Genomic DNA, 21,723 nt, shown 5'->3' on the forward strand with positions numbered 1-21,723 from the left:
AAAAAAAATATATTTACAAATTAAAAAGTGTATTAGGTATGAACAATTATAATTATACAAAAAAAAAACACAGAAATAAATGCATAAAATATCCGTTTAAAAATAAAATAAAATATATAATTCAATTTTTTTTTTTTTTTGTATACTTCGTCGTTAAAAAATTAATTATTAAACAATATTTAAATTTTTTTTCAGTGAAACTTTGCTGACTATCTGTTAATAAATGCTTATTTATCGAAAACGATCATTTGACATCAAATTAGATGCACTTTTTCACCTAATAATACTTTATTAATTTTAAGTAAAACTTTCAGGCCTTTGATTTTGGACAAAATATCATTGAAATATACAATCAATAATAGCTAAATATGAATTCACGATCCAATATACAAAAATATGCAAAATAAAAATTTAGTTTTGAATTCTAATTTGTATAATTCGGCATAACCGTTATGAATCATAACATTTCTATAAAACTAAAAGTTTTTATTGTGATTTCGTACTTTTTTAACATGTATTCAAATAGTATTCAATTTATTGTATAACAATAAGGTAAAAAACTAAAAAAAAAAAAAATGAGACCTCTGAAAATTAAATTATAAAAGTGAGAAATTAATCATTACTTAAAAATATCTATTGAAATTTCTGCTCATAACAAAATATGTACGAAATAATTGTATTATTAGAATTGAAACTAAATAAAGATATAATATTTATTGATAAAATAAGAACATTTATCAATAACAACGTATTTCTTTACTAATCACAATCTTGGATAATCAAACTCCTTCTACTCGCTTACCTTTTTTTTTTTTTAATAACATAATTGGATTGACCTGTATTAATTTAACTATATATTTTAATATATTTTAGTAAAATCAGTTAAAAGTTAAAACTAAATATTTTATCTATTTTCGATCAAAAATAATGAATTTAAAAATACAACTCATAAATGTATATGCTACTTAACATTACCTATCATGATGTACAAAAGTTAAAACATTTACTATTCTGATTTACACAAGTTGGTTGTTAGGTATTTTTTTAAATATAATTTTGGGATTTTTTATTATTATTATTAATGACGAGAAACGTATTACTATTATTTTGAAATACGACGTGAACGTCCCAAAATCGGAAACCATCTGCAGGGAACATTGATGTTAAACTTTAAGTTCTGTCAGTTACATCCAAACGCATGTATGTATAATGTGCATGTGTATGAGCTTATGGGTTTGGCCACAAACTCAAAGTATTTTGAATAGTTACGTCAATTAAACGTTACGATGTCAGAGCTGATCTAAAACTACATCACAAGATCCGTTTAAAATTCTTAACTTTAAATTGCCTTCCGACCGCTTCCCAATAACCACGAAACGAAAACATACGATTAGTCGGAGTCACGTGCTATATCTCTCGGGTCGTCACTGACCTGTAACTATGTGAATATGTCTCGTCTCCTCCAATCCACCCTTTTACCTTAGGAACGATGTTTTATTGGATACATTCAAAGTTAATTCTACAGCTGTAGTTAAAAATGTTAAAATACAGTAATCAAAACGCACAGTACAATATCGTACTTGAACATTTGCACGAATGTAATATAATGACGGTCGGAGCACGTTACGCTTGTTCGTGTCACGTCGATACATATAATATAATTAATTAAATCAAACCTTTTGTGCGTAGCAATACGGTTGTATTGTACCGGTGTATTAAAAACGACCGAGTTGAGTGTGTGTGTGTGAGTGTGTGTGTATGTGTAAACTTCAAGTACAAAACTCGACAACTAAGTATTACATTGAAATCGTTATTATATGCAACGATGAAACGAAAAATAAATACATTATACGTATTAAACTGAATAAAGCGCACAATGCGAATCATGCCCCATCATCTGCCCCGACTGGGATCGACACGAAAAAAAGCCATACCGACGATAATAGTGCGTTTCGACATGTACAACATTATGCGTCGATGAATCCTTTGCAGTTCGATATTATCAGAACGATAAATAATAATAATTACAACTCGAGTACAATAAGGTATAGAAAAATATATATTATTTATAATATTATTAATAGAAAACTCGTCAGACCATACGTCAAGTATATGAAGCACCAAATGTGTATTATATTTGTTTTCATTGTATTTTTGTTTCGTTTTCCAAGAATTAATCTATATACCATCGGTAAAAAAAATGTATATACTTATACGTAATATTGTGTTAACATCGGTCCGGTCACACGATGATGACAATCAGCCATAACGATGTAAACAACCAATCGAATAGCGGATTTCTATCTACATTCATTCATTCATTTTTCATATTATCTATTGTCATTTCACCTATGTACGCGTATGTTTTATTCGGATATTTTTTCCCAGAGAATAAAATATGAGCGTTCGACATTATTGTCAGGTCCGCCAAACGCCATTTAATATACACGCATATTGTCATTAATAACATTGTTATGTTTGTCTTGTCCGTGGCGCTTATTTGCCCATATTTCTATGTAGACAACTAATAACCCAATTTTCTAGATGATAAATGATAAAAAAAAAATTAAAACATTAAATAATTAATATAATATACTTATGTATAATATGTGCATCACTTAGGCGCAAGCATGTATTATTGTACGTAAATATACCTTTAAATCTATGCACTTATTACACCGTAATCATTTCCGAGGTTTATTTAAGTACCAACACTTTGAATTTACCACATACGCACACGAATTGTCCATTCTCATGCACACATTGTTTTACATACACACGTATTGAATTACCCACTTAGTTTTCGTATCTATTAGATTTACGCGTCCACGCATAAACCTATAACAACCCCTTTGACCTAGAAAATCCGTTTTGTGTTGTTTACGTGTGTATGTATCGGTAAGTTTGTTTAAACCGTTTATGAAGTCAACCAAGAGCTTATCTGTTACAAAGTCGTAGTATTTAGATTTTTCTTATATTCATACATACAATATCAAGAGGATTTTATAGGTTTTTTCCATAACGCAAGTACAAAATATTTTCAAACCACATAAAAATAAAAGTAAAAAATAATATTACAAAACGTTAAGGAAAAATACGTGTTTGGATTTTAATATTGACGATTAAATTTCTAGTATTATTTGAATCGTTGTTCTCACGCCAATTTTGTACGTCCTTTTATAGATCAAATTACTTTAATGTCCATTGTAACGTTTGTTTATAACACGTAATCCATATGAATTTGTACGACCTTTTCCAAAATTTGAGTAGCAGCCTTTCTGTACCAATAATGAAGTATGCAATTTAACGTTAGATTATGACTACTTATATATTTTTAGCAATAACAGAAACGGAAAATACAATTTCGGATACATTTGAAATGAAGAGAAGAAACTAAAAGAGTATTTGAAATTCTCAACTATAACACACGCTTAAGCAAAATAAATAGTTAATTATATTATTATTATTTTCACAAAACCTTTTATCGACCATTTTAAGCACATTAATCATAAGAATTACCGACCATTTAGTGAAAAAAAGAAAACAAAAATAATGTATCGCGTTTTCTGATACAATAAGATTAGATATAAATATATAATTCACAAAAACAAGGTTTTTTTATTTAGCTCTTACTATTTTATATAACTTTTTTTTTTAATTAATTGTAATATAATATAAAAAGCACACAAGGCCTTTTTTATTTAAATTTTTGTTTTTAAAATAAATAATCTATAAAACTATTTAATTTTTTATGTATTTTTAAAGATATGGTATAAAAACAATTGATTTTTTACAATTCCTAAAAGTTTGAATTAATTAGATATTTTCATTGTTATAATATTATACAGGTATGTAGTGAGTCATAACGTAAATGTTGAAATGAGAGTACAAAAATAAAAAATTAAATCGATTAATTAAATAAGAATTATCTCATGTTAACTAACTGAAATAGAATAAAATTCTATAATATTATGACATAATATTTTTAACCATAATGAAAATGACTGTAAATTAGAAATTAATAGGCACTAAAATTCTGCTATTAGATTGCATACACAGAGCGCCGTGCTACAAAAAAAAACCAATAACTTGAGCTACAGAACTTAAAAATAATCGGGTAACGCGTACATACACTTCAATATCTGAAATCTTCGAACGATGATCGTATGAGTTAACAATATAAGAGTATGTAAAAATACTACCGAAGTCCGTATCATAATAGGTTGTCATCGGGTATCATCGTTTAATTAAAAGCCGTATAGCTGATTTTCGATATAAGTGCGCATGCATGAGAATAGCGAGTATGTTCGCGACTTTAGTTGTTAATTGTTGACTCTGCTAATAATTTACATATGAGATAATTCTGCGCGTAATGCGAGTGCCAGATAATTATATGCAGCAATAATACCTTCTTCTTTGAAATATTTTACGTTGTCTTTGTACACATATTTATCTACGTACAACTCGAATCGACTAAATAATTAATAAGACACACACTCGTGCATGCAATTATTATTACAATATCGTGTACTCCTAACGTTTACCGGTGTAATATATTGTATAAAATTTCGTGAGATAATTTCCGGGCACGTTTATAACATAATACCCTTCACGCCATCAGCATACGTACAACCCGCCCACTGGATATTATTACGATAATCGGAAGATATGTTTTTGCATAATTTCGAGTCCTGCACACACGTCTATATAGTGTTGTATGAACGCGACAATGGATAAAATGCGTTGGCGTTTATCCAAAATTGTTTCGAAACAAAACCACATGACCACAGTCTGGTCTCAAAAGTAGCACACAAAAGTTATTCGATTATGATAGCTGATATCTAATATTAAAACCTATTGACTGTATTATAGCACATGTGGGTTTTTATTATAATTTTTATGTATTTTACGATTATTATTGACTCAAGGCTCGGTATCGACTTAAAGACAACGTTTACGTGAAAGCATCTTTACAATATTGTATTATTGTGTTATTGTGTGCAATTTAACCTACCACTTAACCTAAAACGGTGTTGTTGTAGTACTACATAAATGTATAATATGTGTGTGCACAGTCACTCATCGAGTTGACGACAAAGTCATTTCTCGCTATTCATATTATTCAAAGAATTTTAATAAAATTCCAAACTCTGTTTATTTGATAGAAATTCAGTGGAAAAATATTTATTAGTTTTAATATTATGATTTCAACGATAGTAAAATTCAGAATTATAATTACCCTGTTATTAGTACAATAAGCGCTATCTCGATTTCTTCGAAATATTATTCTGTTGTACACGCGTGTTATAAAATAAACTAATATTTAAATTTAAAAATAACACAAATTTAATCATAAAAATAAATATATAAACGTAAATATTTTCTTCTACAATCGAATCAATAACACCGAGTTTATTCAAATCGTATGATATTTTTATTCGGTGTAATTAATAAATGTGATATTGCTGTAGTACAAAAAATACGTAAGTATTCTATATAAAAAATTTACTCGAACGACCAGCAATTTAATTACGTCATTTTATGAATAAAAACACAACGGTTTTAAAATTAAATTCGGTTAATTAAAATATGATAAATACATTTTTTATAGCTCGTACAATAAAATTTGATTTTTAATGTACATATAAGTAGTTACGTGTATCCATATTTAATCAAACTTTATTATTCAATAATAAAACAAAAGATACATTTTAATTAAATACCTGTTGGGAAAATATATATGTTTTGATTAAATGTAAAAGAAAATACGCAAGAAACTACCATAACATCTGTGAATAAGTTTCGGTAAAAGGATGTTTAATCACATTTGTACCAACTGACTAATTTTGAACAACCTACCGGTAAATTGACTATTCTTCTTTGAAAGTTTTTGCGTCGACTTTTTCGTATTTTCTGTTTATTTTAACAAGACTGTTAGTCAAGTGTTTTTATTTAACATTGGAATGAAAAAAAAAAAAACAATTCGTTGGACCAACTATCAAATGCAACTTGTTCAAAAATGTTTTAAATTCTTTTTGTAATTATGTAGTTTAAATTGTACATACTTGTAAGATGACACAAATAGAACGTAACGATAGAAAACTCTCAAGTCGATCACATTATAGGTATTTAAAAAAATTAAAATTAAAATGTATTCTTAGGGAAAAAAATATTTAATGGCTAGTTTAAAATTTAAGACATTAAAGGTTAAAAAAAGTATTGTGATAACAAAAACAATTATTGTGTAATTATTTGTATATACAATTTTAAAAACTACACATAATTGGAGTACCATTATGTATTATTAGAATATATTTTTTTTACAATAAAATATACTTGAATAATTATTGATAGGTATAATATAATACATAATTTGTAAAAAATATTTTTGTTTTAAAATGAAATAATTTGAAATATCTATGAATATATTTTTTAAGTGCTTAGAATTTTATTTTTTCATACAACATAATTTTATCACAGTTTCAAGAAATACACGTTTCCTAATATGAAACTTAATAGTCTACTTTCGTGTCTGTCTTGATTATGATACGATAAGATATTTTCTAAAGTTTATATTGAATGCGGAACATGTATGCAAAAGAAAACAAAAAATGTTGTTTGGGGGTGTTGTAAAATTCATCGAATTTTAACGAGCATTTATCACACAGTTATATAACTATATAATAATGTAGTCTATATCATCCCATACCGAGTATTTAACTACCGCACATTGACACAGTACTGTCTTCAACGATGTAATGCAAACGAAACTTAAAAAAAAAAATCATCCACGCGTGATAAAGACGAACATTTTTGAGTCCAATAACCCACTTCAATTTATCGTTTAATTCACTATAAACTCGTATACCACTCCTTATTATTTTAATATTGACAGTACATTATATGTTTGGGTTATGTCTTTGATCAATGTTTCTGGGAATCTTAGACCGAGTAGACAGGCTCCTTTGAAATTATTTTACTCTTGCTACTATAGTGTCATTCCAACAATTTATTCAGACATTCTGGAATATGGCGATATAGCTATTGTTGTCTATACTCTGTCATTCGTCGAATACATCTTGCATATAATTATTATTTATAGTTATGAAAGTACCCAGCCGGCAGCCGCTTCGGATTTTAACCGCATTTCGCCAGTCACGGCGGCACCAACTTCTCGATGGGGAATGACATAATCGTGTTTGGCGTGCGTGCATGCAATTATGGCACGTCCGTTTTCACATACCAGCACGACACTAACCGTGAAATCGTGGCTGATAATAATAATTGTTATATTTATTGCACCGTCAATATCGAGTGTTTGTGTGTATTTTAATTTTAATTTTTTGTTTTCCGACCACTTTTTTTTTTTAGGCTATTCAGGCTGCGATCGATGGTTTTATTATCACGTGTGCTTATATTATTTTAATTTTCCTCTTGTACGACGATAACGCACGGTAGTCGGATCGTTAGCAGACTTCAACTTTATTTTCAGAAGCCAGTTCAAACGTGTTCCGGTCGTATTTTTCACTATAAAGATAAAATAATTATTGTTGCATGAATATTGAATATATATATATTACAAATAGTAAATAAAAGGGTAGTTTTTCAAGTTAATTATATTATAACTAACAGTGATAAACATTTTTGTTTCACCGATTCCCTCTAATGCGACATCTGGTAAACATAAAATTTAAAAAAAAAAGTCTCACGTTAAAGCATAACTATAAATGTTTTATAAAGGTAGAAATAATTTAAATGGTATTTAATGATCGACTTATAAATGTCTTATGCATTTCTTTATTAATATTATTATTCAGTTATTTTTATGTAAATATTATGTTATTTATCATCTAAATAAACGGTTTTTTCATTACATTTTTATTAAACCCACAACGAAAAAAAATCAATATTTACTTATTGGTACTCCAGAGCCTACTTAACTTGACTAAATAAACACCATATTTAAATTTAATACTAAAATATTTGGGGGTTGAGATAAATTGGAATAATAATATTTATAGTATGGTAACAATTTTAACAGCTATTTATTTCCATTTGTTCATTTTTTCAATCATGAATACTATTGTGTTTTATAAAATGTTATTTACATTAAAAATTATCATAATATTAAAAATGCCTTTATCGTGTTTACAACAATATTATAAAACACAAATATCATAGATTAGCATATTATGACTATGGATTAATTAGTGAATCATTCAGGTGATTATTATTTAAATGTTTTTCGCACAAAGTACCTATAATATTAAGGTTATGAAGAATATTAATATTTGGTGTCTTTGTTAAACATTATTATGGTATCAGTATAAAATAGAATGAATAATAATAATTAATGTACCTATATCAAAAATAAAAATAGTTTTGATATTCATTTTTAAATCGTGTAATATAATAAGATTATTTATTATTCTTCATATGGGAAAATAATTAAAACAGTTAGATAAAAATATTAAGGAATTTATATTTTACTTTTACACGTATCTGATCGACTACAATTTTGTTGATTTAAAAATGATATGGTTGATTTCACCGACTGATAAAAGACTCATACCGAAAAAAAATACATATGGGATATAATATACAATTTCAAAACAATGTATGTAATAAGTGAAGTTGAAAATGTCAATAATAGTTAATACTTTTTGAAATATAATAATTAATAATTTATTAATAATGGCAGTTGAAAAAATTACTATGTATATTAAACAAATATTATGTTAAGATGTGAGATAATACCGTATCTTCGTCACGTTTTGAACGTTCAAACTAATAATTGCTCAACTAACCACGTATATGGTATAAATAGGTGCACTGATATTGTGCAATATAGATTACGCGAGTTATACAATCTTGCTGACGTGAGGTGTTCCGAAAGACTTTGCTAGCACGTCGTCGCCTTCTTCCGGTTATATTATAACAACAAAAGTACCTTAACCTCTCTGAACATTTATCCGGTCTCCTTTACCGTTATTATACATACTGCATCGTGTTGTGGACTTACATCTCTTACATACACACACACGCGACAACATAATGGTTGGTCCAGTGTGGCTGCTCCTCCGACCTCACTGCAGTCTGCAGAATGATTATTATTATTATCATTATCGTTATGAGCATAATACTCTAATAATAATAATATCATATTATTATTATTATTATTATTATTATTGTACGGCTGATATGGCGGGTATGGTGTTGGCAAACAAAGTAAAGGTTAATTTGTTAATGGAGACCGTCGTTTAGGTGGCTTAGTTCTGGTCCATTATGTTTGGTTCTCTCTCTCTCTCTCTCTCGTATACGCGGGCGTCGGATTCAAGTGAGGAATAACTCGTTATACTACGTTACTGGTATCACGTGCCCATGTCTGTGTGTGTATACCCACACGCTCGTCGTCACTAACCCTTCTCGACGACACCACGCAAAAGTTTGCCTGCAGAGTAAACGAAAGTTTCACAGGCGTGTCTTCGGCACCACCACTGTATTTTCCACCCTCTTCATAATCCTTCCAGACGATAACTATGTGTGCAGTGCATCACATAATCCGCCGCCGCCACCAAAACCGCTCGCGTGTCTCGATGTAGCCACCGCTATCACCACAGCGGTCGGCACATTACTGTTGTGGTGTCGATGGACTAATTTTGCTTTGTCGACAATAGTTGTTAATACTATTATTATTATTATCATTATCATCATCGTCATCATCTTAGTTTACCACCACCAGCACCGCCGATATTTCAACCACGGTCCAATCACGAAATCGATTTACCGCCATTACACGGATCGCGTCCGCAAACATTACCGCAGGCTTCCCGGAAAGTTGCCATAAAACTATAACCAGATTTTGAGGCGTTACGATTTCCGCGTTCACTGTTTTATGGTTAAGTCGCAATTTAAGAACGACATGGAGAATAGACACGTTAACACAAAGATAGATAACAGCTATTTTTAATATTTAATCGAGGATTTCCATCGGCCAAAAAAATTAAATGTTACAATAACGGAAATATTACTAAAAGCTTTTTTTTTATCGTTTTCATTGATTTTTGTACTATATGACGTAAAACAGAAGTGCGTGTGTCGATTTAAGTGAAAACCCAGAACTAACAATCAAATACTGCGAATCGTATGATTTATTTCGTCTGTTCGGGAGAAGCTCACGACAAACCACTATCACTGATTACACTGATCTACTTCCAAAAATGTATTATCAAGATTTAAACTAACACACTTTTCATAAGTGTTTATTATTTAGTGACTTGATAATTTATCTGAATCTATTGGTACTAGTTTAAATGAATAGACTCGGTCGCTTTTCCGTTAAATAACATATAGCCTTATGTTTCATGTCTCTAGTTTTTCCAAATATACCATAAAAGCTAACATTCCGGTTGACTGAAATACTGAAATCCGTGTGTTTGTGGTTAACAGTCTCAGATACATCACATTTTAAACGTAGAACTTTTTTTTTTATATATATAAAAACACTTGTAAAAATTCATATATTTGTAATAATTTGTATTAGTTTTATTAATAATAATGATAACACCACATAAAAACAATGTCGCATCTGGAATAATATTACATATTTATGAATTTATACTCGCACATTTATATTATTTGTTATTATTTTTATTGATTGTTGTAGAGATTATTTTTTTTGAATTTATATCTGGGTCCACAACTATTTAAATCACCATAATGCAATGGATACAATGGATACGATTTTGCCAATATCAGAAATAAATTAATCTGAAAATCTTTCACAAATTTGAATCATTACCAATACAAATGTTCATTATCTGGATCACACAGACTGTACCTAATTATAAGCTTCAGTATAAATTTACTTAGTGTAAATACTAAATTATCTAATTACTCATCCATCTTACTATACTCATATCGTTGAAATTGCAAAGAATAATCTTATGAGTTTATTATTACGTTTTAAGTATGATAGGTACATACAAACAACCCTAAGTGATCATAAAAACATGAATATAGTAATATGTATATAAACTTGTGTGTTTGTTGAAGTCACGATCACAAATTAAATCAAAATCTAAGAAAACAAAATTCGATCAGCAGCACAAGTCACTGTAAATCGGTGTCTCGGTGAATGTCCTTAATTAAACGTCAATAACTTAACGATCAGTGTCTCGAATGAAACTTCGGCTAACATGGAGGAGTCTTGCAACGTTATGGTTTGAAGAACAAACGACATTAATCACACATATACGATATACCATCTCGCTGATGTCTCTATTTACCTTTTATTGTTAAATAAATTTATAAGTAAAATGTGTACAGGTGCCACAATAATCATTCATCTGTTTGTATTACTCGAGTTTTACATATTACTTGAATAGTAAAAACATTTTGATTTCGTAAATTTTAAATTATGCATTCAGTTACCCAAAAAATATTTTAAAGTTATTAACACATAAATATTTAAAACGATTTCAGAAAAAGGTTTAATTTTTACGAATCAATGTTTTGAAACAAATCAAATCTTACTACCAAAAACTATTTTATCATTATTAATTAATGTTTATAGTTTGTGTAAGTTACAGAAAAGTTTGAAATTAAAACACTCAATTATAAATAAAAACATCGCTCAGTTCAAAATCTAAAATAAAACTTAAAAATCAAATAATAACAGGTGTGATGAATTAATGTACTTTAAAAATATAAGCATAATCTAAAATTATAAATATTATACAAATTATCATTTTTTACTAATTAAAGATTCAAATAGATATATATAAATGTACATTGTACAATGTACATATATATACAATTGCACTCTAACTAAATATTGTATTAACAAAAATAATACCTAATCATATATTATTATATTATTTATGATTTTTATGATAAATTTACTTATTTATATGTAATTAATGCTTTAAAAATATGCAAAAGTAAGATTTATTAAAAATTTAATTAAAAAAATTATTTCCAAATTAAATTCATATTTGACTCTAATTATAATATAAACAGTGTATATTATACACGGATATTTTTATTAAGTTAAAAATTTTAAATCTGTAATTTATTACTCCAACTTTACATATTGAAACAAATCACTGTGTTTTATTCACTTTCTTTAATTTTCATTTATGTATTTGCGATGATTCGTTAACGGGAAGTTCGTAGAATGTGTACGCTGAACTACTCAGCCATCGATATGTATCAAAGACTTAAGCCACGCACGTAAAAGGACTAGCCAATGATTGCTATTTTACTATCGACTAGCGAAAACTTCTCGGTTGTCTAAGTACTCTGAAAAATCTTATAAATTCTTGTGTATGATTGTGGTAGTCTTTTCAACCCAATCAATTCAATTTTAGCTGCCTTCAAAGAAAATAACTGGAAAACGTACTAAATTAATTTTTAGAATGTTCATATAATATAATCTATCTAGCATCAATATATTTGGTTCTGTTATGCAACGGATCGATATATATTTTATTAAATGCATTTAGTAGTTTATTAATTAACGAGTACATCATACTATCACCATTACGCAACAACTGAACGACATTTCATTCTATATAATTATCGAAATTCGCTAATTTATTTTAAATTATTATAATATATCACAATGTTTATTATATTAAAATTTGATTTCCATATCAAATTATTGCTTTAAATTTACGGTTACACAACAAAAAACTATACAATACGAGTATATTTTAACACATTCAGTATTTGTTTTTATTTCTTAAGTTTTACATCAACTCTTATTCACATATTAAAACGAATATATCTCTGGAACACATTAACACTTTCATGTATGGCTTACTTATATAAATTCGACATATTATAACTCTAAATTATATGTAGATAGTATTTTATAATATAATATGTGACGGAATCTAGATATGATTCGCGTCAGGTCAACGGAAACAGACAAATATATCTTCTCTTCGACTCTGCTTTATGTATATATATCAGTAGTAGTAGATATGCACTAATTGGATTGGTCGATTTCATAGAGCTGTACACGTTGCCGCTTTGTTAATAGATGGTCGATAGAGTGCACGATAATAATAATTAAATGCGATCGAGCGAATGAATGTCATATGTGATTTTGTGTTAACGCATTCACGTCATTATCGATCAAGATAAACAAACACACTACATACCACACCTAAATTATAATATTATTTAATATTTATAAACTTCAATTTTTCATTCGTATCTTGAATTTGTATTGTGTTTCATTTTTCGTTTTTGTTATACATAACAAACGTCAGACTTACAATTTGCAATAAATAATAATACATCATAAACATAAATTTTAAACTCCATGTCTTTTGATACTTTTGTCGCCAATGCTTATGGCCATCTGCCAAACACGATCACCTCGGCCGACACTACAGTTACTACTTAACGTACATGTGTTTGCCAACACCAAGCTCATGGTTTCATAAGTCCTGTATATTATCCGAAAATTACTGAAACCATACCAGTTTTATTTATAAGGTGCACAATGGTTGAGAGTTTTGTACGTAATAATGTCAGTTAAAAAGTAGAACAATCATCATTCAATACATCCGTTAGTAAACTAACCTAACACGAGATTTACTATGATCGGGATTACGTATTATTGCTGCAACTGTAAAGAATACAATTTATACTAACTTTTATTGTGGTTGTTCCTTTCCGATTTTCTAGATTACCACTAAACTACTCTTAACGTACATAAGAACTTACTTATAAAAAAAAAAGAGTTATATATCTATACTCTACAGTATTATCAATAACTCAATAACTTATCCCATAATATTTTAATCCCATTCCCTCAGCCAGTAGTATTTGAATAAATATAATCGTTAATTTTTCCAAAAGTATAGTGTAAATACTATGATTAAATATTTATGATAAATAGATTGAAATTATATAAAAAAAAAAAATTTGAAACAGTAACTTAAATAGTTGTGACTATTTTATAGTAACTCGTTAATCAATTATATTATATATTTAAGAGTATAAAAATAATATAAGCTTCCAATACTGCATTTTTTTTCTTTAATAATTCAACATAGAGAAAAGTTATTAAAAATACTTTAACTATATTGTATGTATGATAATTGATAATAAATTGACAAAACATAATAATGACATGTATAATTAATCTTTGGTATGTCTTCTACTGAAATGTTACGTTTTCAATTTATAAAATTTGTAGTAGTATTTTTTTTTTTTATCATATGATAATAGTTTTTTATTACTTAAGACACCATATTCTATAGAATAACTTTTGTTTTAAACCCCTCGTAATGCGTTTATGTGTAAATAGTCTCACTGACAAGAATGATTTCACAACTTCAGAATAATTTTAAAATCAAATCAAGTTATGGAACAAGTATATTTTATCGTAATATTATACAACTAATATGCAGTATTTTCACAATTGAAGACTAAAAATTGAATATTCTTTCTAGCCACAAAAACGGCGACCAATTACGCGTATGTTGTTAGTAGGACAGGTGCGAAGGGAGAACAAATTGCACGACACAACCGCGCATATAGAGGAAATGCATTTCCTCTATATCGAAATTCATTTCTCTTGTACAACTATCCCAGCAAGGGATCTCACAGTATCTATATACGGATTAGACCGGAAACTTATTCGAAAAGGCAGTTCTGACGCCACCTATAAAGAAGTAATCGATTTCTTTGTGCGAGTGTGGTGTTCATAGAAATGGTATTGACGACCACAACGATTCCACGTGCCCCACGTGGTCGACAAAAGACCAATTTTTTTTTTATGGGTGCAATTTAAAACACCTCATCAAGTTAACCTATATAATATATTATATAGGATGTATGTATGTTCATCGTTAAACGTATCGTTTAAATAATTTACGACTTCAAATCATCAAACAATGTCATTGTTATATGCAGAACCAGAGGTAAAAATGTCTGAGAGAAATTTTTTTTTTTATGAATTATTCAATCAATATATTACATATTATCGATAAATACCAAGTTTTATATACTAATATGTAGGTAATTCGTATCATAATGTTTAATTAATATAATTTATAGAATAACTTTTACATCTAAGATAATATATTTTATTTTATTTTATATTTACAAAACACATAGGTACACTTCTAATTATGTGAACTAGGCAGAGTTTTAATACATAAATATTTTAAAATCTAATATAAATTTTATACGACTTTAGATCTCGCGTTTTAATGTCTATGACCTTCACCTTACCTTGAAGCCATCTTTGATTTGCTCTATGTGTTCTTATAAGTATACATACCATACAATTAATTGTTAAGTAACTCTCAACTGTTGAACGTTAAATCAGATATCAATTATATCAATTTCAGTCAGTTATGTTCTAAATTATTATGCTAACACATAACTATTATTAAAAATTATTTTCTACAGTTTCCCTTAAATGTAGAAAATATTTCTAAAATCAAATCAATTGTACATGCATGTATGGCATATTGTATGTAGTTCTCTTAAATTATGGTACATTAATATTATTATTGTAATATAGTTTCAACTATAATAATTAGTAATTACTATTTATTGACAGACTGTAAAAATACAAAAGGTAAAACTCAATTTAAAATTGAAATTTTATATTTTCATTTAAATAAAATATTATTAAATGATGTTTGCAGTTATTAAAAATAATTTCACTTCAGTAATTGAAGTTTAAAAATACCTAACGTATTTTAAAGGTTTTGTAATGTTCATATTTTATGCGATAAGTACATCTGCCATATGCTTCCACAGGGAAATATAAGACAAGTCATGACTACAAATTGTACAAAAAATATATTTTATGTAACAAAAACAAATATATATGTATGCAATATAAATAAAAGATTCTGAATAGTAAACTCAACAAAATAAGAAAAAAAATATATCACAGATAAAGTTGTGTTGAGTACATTTTTTTCTCAGAACTATGAAACATATTATTATTCTGATATTTTAAAAATTCATCAATTTGGTTTCACTGAACATGAGCACAAAAACAAAACATTTTTTATCAAATTTCACATAATTGTAATCGACATTTTAATATCATATAATATTTTACTTTTTTTTTCAACATTAAATCATATATTATTATAACATTACAAAAACTTTTTTTTTTACAATTTTATTATGAAGTTTTTTCAAATAATTATTTCATCATACTTTCCATATTTAATATTTTACCAAATAGTTAACAATAAGCTTTGTCCAAAGTTTTGACATGATAGGTAAAATGGTGAAAAGGGTAAGTTTTATCTTCACGTAATATACACTATCTACCACCATAGGCGTTCACTTCAAAGTATGTTATATAGCATTTACTTGTATAAATTTATGATAAGTAAATTATTTAAGGGGAAAAAGCATATCCCCTCCTCTTGTACTATACAATAGATATAAAATATTTATTTTATCCCCCCTACCATCACACCTATATCTGCCAGTCTATTACATTCCTGTTTATAAATCTGACATGCATTATAAATTCACATATTTAAATATTTTTTTTAAATTGTGGAACACAGTTTATACAAAAAAAAAAAAATAGTTATACTGTAAATATTTTATACTAAAAGCAATTAATTCATTTTTTTCCATGATAAATATCGTTTTTAACAATAAAAATTTAAAATACAGAATACTTTAGAAGAATACATTAATTTCATTTTCTCAACATAATAATTTATAAAAATGATATCTAACAAATCGAAATTATTTTAAATATCTTATTTTTCGACTTTATTTTACATCAGTTGACGTGTCAAAACTTAATGTGTTTATTTAATCTTTGAAGGACTTTACTTGAAGTAAAAGTTACTTCAATTTATTGCATATTATTATAATATTTCAGTTTAAGCTAATTGACATTGAACAAATAATAAAGCTGTCTATGTATAAGCGTGAAGTATAATAATAATACCAATCATTCTAATGAAAATAAAAGCAATAATTATTATAAGTATAATAACTAAAATGAATCATAATATTATAAACGTTTGACAGAATATCTATTTATGAAACAATAATAACCAGAAATAAATGTACACAATATTGTCATATTTAATGTTTACACGAATACAAATTCTGTTATTTAAAAAATGTTTAACGAAATTCTCTTTGTTTTTAACAAAAAACCTATTTTATTTCAGCCGATTATGTTTGATACTATAGCACTATTGTTTTATTTAATTTTACCATACTACAACAAACCAAAAAATAACAAATAACTTAAATTAAAAATTAAAGTAAAAAAACTTAAGAATTGTTATATAATTAAAAGAAAAAAGTAAGTCACTATTCTGTTGTACAGTTTAATTTAAATGTACTTTGTCACTGAGTAGGACACTGTGTTATATATGTTAAATATTTAAATTCAATAAAAAAAAATATAATTTATTGCATACAAAAAAAAAGAGATTTTAAGCGAAATTCGATCATTCTATTATGATATTTAATATATATATATAATATGAACATATTGCTTTTTGTAATTATATAATAATTTATTTTACTTTGTTAAAAATATAGCATAATCCATAAATAGACAATACCATGAAATAATTTTAATGTTTAAAAATTGTTATTGAATATTATACAGAATATAATAAAAGTTTTACATATATTTGAAATTAAAAATTAACAAATATATATGATGAGTGATGACAATAATATCATATTTGTACTTACTATAACTATATTGTAGAATTAATTATAGAATGTACTGTGTGTATTTAAATTATCAATTCATTTTTATATAAACATGATAAAATATTGATATAAAATATTTTCTGAAAGTAGGATAGAACATAATCCAAGATCTTTTACAAGACCATTAAAGACCATTAATAGTGTTTTAATTTTTACAATTTTAATCATAAACTAAATAAATAGATACCTAAATCATAAATGCGAACACTCAATAATTGAATATTATATTTCATTTAAAAATTATATTTGATCATTTTCATATGTAGAAAAACTAATTGTCTAGTATAAATAATGTTTAAGTAATATTTAGTGCAATATTTAATATTTAGTTTTAAATTATTGGTCAATTTAACTATAGGTATACAAATAAGCGAACAAAAAAAAAATTAGAGTAGGAAAATTTTAAATTAATTCAAACTTTAAAGTATAAAATAAACTTAATTGAAAGTTGCACTATAAAATTGTAATATATTTTAACTTGTATTTTCTAACAATCCTGGTCGTTATACATTTTTTTTTATTGTAGACGCAGTAAACTTTTAAGTACATGAAATATTAATAAAACAGCTATTCTAATTAAAAAAAATGTGCAAACATTCTTCGTATGTTAGGTAAACTAATGGTTTATAAAAGGTTTAAACAAGGGATGGTATGGAACACATAAAATAAAGATCGTTTGTTATCAATGTAGAGATAATACAATACGTAGTTGTTCCATAAGTTGTTTTAAATTTAAGATAACTCGCATAAATTGCAAGCAAATAACTTTACTAATTTATAAGTATATCATGTTTATAATTATTGAAAACTAAAAATTTTATTTGGCACTTAGAAACCTTCAAGATGATATTAACTAATGAATAATGTGGCTTGTGCGAAAACCACTTAACCCATGATATATTCCAAATTATACACACTAAAATTGGAGATACAAAATATCAAAAAAAAAACTCATATTAATATCTTTGAACTTAGAAAAAGCATAAAATATATTATAGTGAAATATAATCCTCAACATCAAATAAAATAGTTGCTTTAATTCTAATACAAACACCGTACAATTCAGATATCAAGACGCAAACTATTGACATTTTACGTGATAAAAAACAGGTTTTAACGATGGTCAGTTATCATCGTAATAATATTTTGTTAGCTACCAACAACATTTTTAAAAAAAAATACTTTAACCCAAAAATACAAATTATTTGTTAACGACTACCACATATTCTGTACCGGGCAAAATATAAAAACGATAATAGAATATTATTATAAAATATACTACGTAAATATACTCCAAAATAAGTTACATAAAACAGGTTTGACGCAGAGCTGTTAAGACACGGCTAACACGAAACAATTTCAAATATTATTACCTTACATTTCATGAAATCATTCAAGAAAAATTTTCCCAATTCGCCAAAATCTATACTGATGTATCTAATTCTACGCAAGTTATAGTCTTTTACAAGCCACCACCAGAAACTAGTACATAATAATATATTCTTAGCAAAAACCTAAGTCATCTATAAAATAGTCATATCAGGCAATACCTCAAACCACAGACGTATTTTAAGTTACTCACTTAGTACACCCTATTGACACTTCAACTTTACCTACTTAGAAATGAAACTGCCCAAAATGTTTACAAAATATTTAAATTAACCCAAAAATATTACATATTTTGTATGGATACTATAATCACATATAGTTACAAACGGTAACGATATGACTGATAAATCAGCTGACCTCACTACCAGAATAATCATCTCCCAATAATCACTAACTTTTCAACAAATGACATAAAATCTTCCATCAAACCAAAAAAAAAAAATATAGTAATCTTACGTTATATTTTACTGTTAATTTCAATATTTATAAAATGAATTTATTTTTTATGTATAAATAACAATTTATACACGTAATCCTACCACCATTGACAATTAATGATCATAGACCAATTTAATGTAGTACAATTTTAGAGAACTTTTATAACATTCCGAATCATATTTTCACTATAATCTACATATTTAGTAGGCATTTCGATTCCCGAACTCTAATTGAATATGTTATAGCGTATAATATTCAGAACAAAAATATGAAACTGTACTAATTTGTAGTTATTATTATGCCGTTAAGATTTCTATTTCGTTTTTGTACTTGATTGTTTTATAATAAAACCACATTAAACGAATTTAAGGATTTCTCGTAGTACATTGATAATCACTAATTGGTATTTTGAGTAAGCTAACATCTAGTTAGATATTTTCACATGAGCTGCTACATCGAACAATCAACTGATCAGTCAGGCAAGCGATTTTATTGATTTTACATTTTCCGTGCATCAAATAACGACTACAATATTTAAAATAGAAATCGGACAAGGATTCAACTCAAATTAATCGGTAGGCAATGTGACTTCGACTTAAACGGTGGTGTGGCATCATCTTGTAGCTATTTTCCATATGGAAAAGTTATAGGTACACCGTTTATCCACATACGTAATACATGATGCACTATAATATGGATTTATATTGGCTGGTAAAAATGTATTTATAAAAAGATGAACGTATGACCGCTGTGTTGATAGACCAATACTCTTTCAATCTTCATTGTATTTGGTCCATTCACATTGAAGGCATTTTATGTTTTTAAACCAACAATCATAGTAATTTTAGCATTCCACATAAAATGACTAATTAAGAGTTAAACATTTACTGAAATTCCAGAAAATACTTTACTAAGAATATCAGCGAAGATAACCACTATAATGTGCATAATGTTATGTTCTGCGTATTAACTTAATTATTTGCTAAATTGCTAAATAATCATGTAAATGCAATAAAAATTTTTGTTTTTAAAATGCAATTATTTTTTTTTTAAACGTACCCTGTTTATATACTGATAAGACCGGTTTTTTCACTCGTGGAACTGACCGATGTCATTTGAAGACGAAGTAATATCACTCTTATGAACGCGGACTGGAAGCTACCAACTCAGGTGTGGTCGGGAATAGTGCGATACACGCATAAACTGGATTTAACGGGAAAACGAACGTGACTAGACAACGTCAAAATACTAGGATACGACGTACACCATTAGGTCTAGAGTCTTTGCTCTCAACTCATTTTCTGCTCTTCATTGCCACTATATCCTACTCCTGCTCAAAATGTGCTGTTATTATCTTTTTCACCACTACCCACAATGTGACTCATACCCGTTACTCATTACTAAACAGTGGAATATGTTATCATGTCCGTTATACATATAATATGTATTTATACAGTTACCTACTTTGTGCAACGCTTGTGTATATAAAGATGTGTGTCGAGTAAGCAAAATACTATCACTAACTCTACACCTAATTCATATAGATCGCACTATAGCTAAAAGCTGCTGTTTTTATTTTTATTTAACTAAGACTGTTACAGATGTAATAAAACTGTTCTGCATGCTTTAGCGAATCATTATTGATCCCCGGGAGATCATCTCCTTCTAAATCGTTACTGGCTACAATGTTTATTTGTTTCGTTATTTATGTAGGTATAAGTATAATGTGTTGTGCATCTAAAATTTCATTTTGAAATATATTTCGATTAAAATATTTATACAGGAATTTCTTTATCAAAAACCCGTTCACACACTTTGATGCTTTAAGTATGTACAACCGAATGATCTTGAAACCCATCCATTTAAAATATTTTTTATTTTTATTGAAAATTACTTCAGATTTAATCAAAATCGTTGAATTATATAATTATTTTTATTATATAAGTTATTATAATTTAATTTAATAGATACGCAAAATCACTAGAGTTATTATAATTTGCAATGGTAAAAGACTTATAAAATTAATAAAACAAATGATAAATTAAAAATAAATTTATATTAAATTTAATTAAAAAGCATATTGAAAAATATGATTAATATCTAGCCAGTATCACAGAATTATATAACAGATAATAATCGAAATGAGTA

At 27.2% G+C, this 21,723-nt stretch overlaps 1 protein-coding gene across 2 annotated transcripts in view; it reads left to right on the top strand.

The window, feature by feature from the left end:
• Positions 1 to 21,723, top strand: part of LOC114121043 (lachesin-like) — a 199,705-nt gene that overhangs the window by 76,149 nt on the left and 101,833 nt on the right. The gene's annotated exons all lie outside the window — the stretch shown is intronic.

Source organism: Aphis gossypii, chromosome 2, assembly GCF_020184175.1.
Source record: "Aphis gossypii isolate Hap1 chromosome 2, ASM2018417v2, whole genome shotgun sequence".
Taxonomy (NCBI): domain Eukaryota; kingdom Metazoa; phylum Arthropoda; class Insecta; order Hemiptera; family Aphididae; genus Aphis; species Aphis gossypii.